Consider the following 4,725-nt stretch of genomic DNA (forward strand, 5'->3'; position numbering starts at 1 on the left):
CCTTGCCCTAAACTTTATTACAAATAATAATTTTTACTGTCCTTGGCAATACTGCTTGCATGACTATGCTCTTGCTTTTCTGCCAAAAAATAAAGTACAAAAACTGTAATAAATCCTGAATAAAATGGAGAAGATTGAATCTGAATCATGTGACATCTTCTCTCATCGGCCTCGGTTTTCCCCCTTATCAACACACGAACCCCGACTCTGCTAGGGCTGGACCCTGGCAGCCCACCGCACCGTTTAAACTGTAACATATATTAGCTTGGCATGGTGGCACATGCATGTAATCCCGGTACTTGGGAGGCTGAGAAAGAAGGATCGCGAGTTCAAAACTAAAAAAATAAAATAGGGCTGGGGGGTGTATCTTGGAGGTAGAATGCCCTTGGTTTCAATTCCTAGTATAAAAAAATAAATTAGTTAACAAATTATTATATATTAATACCTGTTATATATTGAGGGTTTTTTTTTTTAACTGGCATCATAATTGGGCTTTGTCCATGAGAAAGTGGACTACCAGAGAGCTGAGGAAGGAAATTTACTCAGTGTGCTGAGAAAATGGGCTGTGTTTGGTTCGGTGCAGGCCACAGGGAAGCAGGGTTCAAGGTGGGAGTCTGCCAGCAGAACGCATAAACGCATAGGAGTGAAGGAGTTTAAAGTATTGACAAGAATGTTGATGGCTGAGACTGTCAAGATGGTTAAGAGAAGAGTATTTCAAATGGAAGGCAAATGGAAGCCCAGCTTCCCCCAAAATTTAAAGTATACAATTGAAGAGTTTTGGCATATGTATATACCTGATCACTTGGGCCCAGGAATTTCAGGGCAGTCTGGGCAGCATAGCAAGACACTGCCTCTTAAAAAACTAACATGGAGCCAGGCATGGTGGCTCACCCTTGTAATCCCAGTCCTTGGGAGGCTGAGACTGGCAGGCCGTCCACAATTTAGTGAGACCTTGTCTGAAAATAAAGCATAAAAAAAAGGGCTAGGGGTGTAGCTTGGAGATAGAATGCCTCTGGGTTTCTTCCCTATTAGTGCAAACAAAAACAAAAACAATTAACATGGCCTGGAGGTGTAGCTCAGTGGTAGGGTGCTTACCTACCATGTACACAGCCCTGGATTCCATCGCTGGCACTTCTATACTTGCATCTGCTCAGCCATCTGTGCTTACAACTCAGATACTCCCATCTCCTGAGTCCTCCAATGGCCCTGGCTCAGTGCCCTTACTCAGAACAATCCTGCCAATTTCAGATTATCCTCAGGATGTAAAGAAAAGTCTGAGCCAGGTGTGGTGGTGCATGCTTGTAATCTCACTACTTGGGAGGCTGAGAAAGAAGGATTGCACGTTCAAGTCCAGCCTCAGAAATTCACCAAGATATTCAGCAACTAAGCAAGACTATGATTCAAAAAATAATAACAATAAGCCAGGTGTGGTGGTGCATGCTTGTAATCCTAGTACTTGGGAGGCTGAAACAAGAGAATCACAGGTTCAAAGCCAGCCTCAACTACTTATTGAGGCCCTCTACAACTTAGTGAGACCCGGTTTCAAAATAAAGAATAAAATATAAGACTGGGGGTGTACATGTAGATAGAATGCCCCTGGGTCCAATCCTCAGTACTGCAAACAATTAGTTTATTTAATTAAATAGGGCTGGGGTCTAGCTCAGAGGTAGAACGCCCCTAAGTTCAATCCTCTCTAAACTGAGGCTGAGAGAAGGTAACTTACCATGGTCACAAAGTAAGCAATAAGGGCAGTAGTTGCAGGTGCACGCAGGGTGCTTGTTACTGTACATGCCAGACACCCTTGTAAGGGTGTAGCAAGTAAAGAAAGGAGCACTGTGGGCCGTGGTGGGGTGTGGCTGGAGAAGGCGGGTCCCTGGAGGTGTGGCCTTAGGGATTGTGCTGTGTCTTTGAATCCCCTTGCCGGAGGATTGCAAGTTGAAGGACAACCTCAGCAACTTAGCAAGGCTCTCAGAAACTTATCAAGACTCTAATTCCAAATAGAAAAAATTAGACTTCTGGGAAGATGGCAACTGAGGGAAGCAATGGAGATCAGTTGTCCTGACACTTGATCTCTATGGCTGTGAAGACAGTCCTGACAAGAGGGGAGAAAAGCAGCAAAAAATTGAACAAAGCAATAAAAAATTGAAAGGCGGTGGAACAAAGCCCAGAAGACAGAACAGAGGATAGCAAAGTACCCTGCCTGCCTCCCCTGGAGAACAGCTGTGGCAGCACCATCTTGCCTAACGGCACCAAGACTGCTTGCTGGCACTGTGGCCTCCAGAGACTCACAACAAAAAAAGCCAGTGACTCGAGGTGAAGCAAATGGCTGCAGCTTATCAAAATAGTAAGAAGTTGGCACCTCGCTCCACACGCCATAGAGATCCCGCTGTCCAGACACCCAGCTTGAACCTGCGGCAGCTGTGGCTGAGCCCACATTATTCTCCAGAAATCCAGAGCAGTGCTCAAAAACACTGTAAGTGAACTAGCTGTCCCTGTGGGAGACTGCCCAGCATAGCCACAGGGACTCGAAGGGGAAACAATAGAATTGTGGGGTCTAAAGCTTTGTGGTTCACCCTGGTGAAGGTGAGGGGTGGAATCTGCTGTCCGACACAGTAGAGGCACAGATTAGCAGACAGCCCCAGGGCCAATCAGGCAAAGAGGCCTGCAGTCTGAAGGACACGGTGCCCTAGTAGGGCCTCTGGAGGTCACCACAGACCACCCAATCATGGTGACCTGGAGAAGTCAGACCAACTCAGTGCTATTTGTGAAGAACACAAACCCCTATGTATACACTGGGTCTAGGCCCAGCAGCACCTGCCACCTCTGTAGGTGTGGAGAGATGCAGGCTCAGGGTCTGTGGAAAGTGTAGAGACCTGAGCTTACACTGGACTCAGCCCCAATAATACCCACTACCTGCACAGACAGAAAGACACTCAGAGACAGGCCCTGTAGAGAGCTTAGAGACCCGGGCTTGCATCTGGAGAGGCAGCAGTGGCGCTCGGCACCTGCAGAGACCCATGTGAGGAGACCAAAAAGTGGGGCTACAAACTGGTAACATTGCTGTAGGTACAGAGCAAATGAGAGCTCTTGTAACATGCTAAGAGCCCAATATAGAAACTACTCTCTCCTCATTTTCTCTTTTTCTCTTTTTTCCCCCTTCTCTTTTCTTTGTCTTGTTTTTATTGTTGTTGTTGTTGGTGGGGTTTTTTTTTTTTTTTTTTTTTTTGTGTGTGTGTGTGTGTGTGTGTGTGTGTGGTACTGCAAGTGGAACCCAGGGGCTTTTCTACCTCTGGGCTATACTCCCAGACCTATTTTATACCTTATTTGGAAACAGGGTCTCACTAAGTTGCTGAGAGCCTCACTAAGTAGCTGAGGTTGGCTTCGAACCTGTGCGATCCTCCTGTCTCGGCCTCCCAAGTGCTGGGATTACAAGCGTGCGCCACCACGCCTGGCCTTTGTCTTGTATTAAATCAATTTCATACCACTATGCCTAGATAATCTATACTAGTTACTAGACTCCTATTTATTCACTATGTCTAACCTCTACTATATATTATCTTACTACACTCAAACCCTCATTCTACTCAGTCCTATCTGCTACTTTATTCTTTCATTCACTACTTCAGCTCCTTCCTCCTCACTCAACCTCACCATTGAATACAGTTTGCCCTTGTATATACCCGCTGACACCTAAAGAGGGAGAAATAACAATCAAAATAAATAAAGACATTAAATAAAAAGACATGAAATCATGACAAGAAAGAATATCAAGGAAGCAATGAGCTCCACAATCCTACAATAACAGAACCCACCAGCACAGAATTACAGAGATCATCAGAGGACGAATCAGAACCTTCATCGTAGAAATGATACATGATTTACAAAAAGAGAGCTTCTTAAAGAAATAAAGGAACAAATAAACAAAGAATCCGACACCCTGAACAGGAATCAGAAAGAAGCTCTGAAGGAAGTGAAGAATGAAATCAATGAAGTGAGGGCATTGTTACAAACTATAAAAAATAGACCACATGGAAAATAGAATCTCACTCTTAGATGACCATTCCAAAAATGAACACATACTATATAATTTAGAAAAAACACTTCAACAGCATGAAGTGAACATAGAAGAAATTGGGGCAATTTTAAAAGAGCTAACCGCTGGGCATGGTGGCACACGCTTATAATCCCAGCATTTGGGAAGCTGAGACTGGAGGATCACATTTCAAGGACAGCCTCAGCTACTTAGTGAGGCCCTCCGCAACTTGGTGAGATCCTGTTTCAAAATAAAGAAAAAAAAAATAGGGCTGGGGGTATAGCTCAGAGGTAGAATGCTTCTGGATTTGATTCCTAGTACTGCAAAAAAAAAAAAAAAAACTCAACAGACAAGAACAGGCTTTATCTAGGTTAAAAGGTATAGCTAAAAGGTAGAGCTACACTCCCTGGACTTAATCCCCCCCCCCCACACACACACACACGGGAGAATTTAAGATCTGGACTCTCCCAATCCAAGAATCTCAAAAGGCTAGGGCAAAAAGTCTGAAATGATAATAACTGGAACAGACCTTTGTGCACCTGGTTGGGGATTTTCCATTTCATTGACAGGAAGGCAAACACCTCAGTCCTGGCACCTTCCCCTGCCACCCGCACCTTTGTCCAGCTCCGCCCAGTGCTGTCTGGCTGCAGCCTCCTGTCCCTGGGCTGCAGAGCCAGCTCTGGTGTGCAGGG

Source organism: Muscardinus avellanarius (assembly GCF_963383645.1).
Source record: "Muscardinus avellanarius genome assembly, chromosome: 3".
NCBI classification, from domain to species: Eukaryota; Metazoa; Chordata; class Mammalia; order Rodentia; family Gliridae; genus Muscardinus; species Muscardinus avellanarius.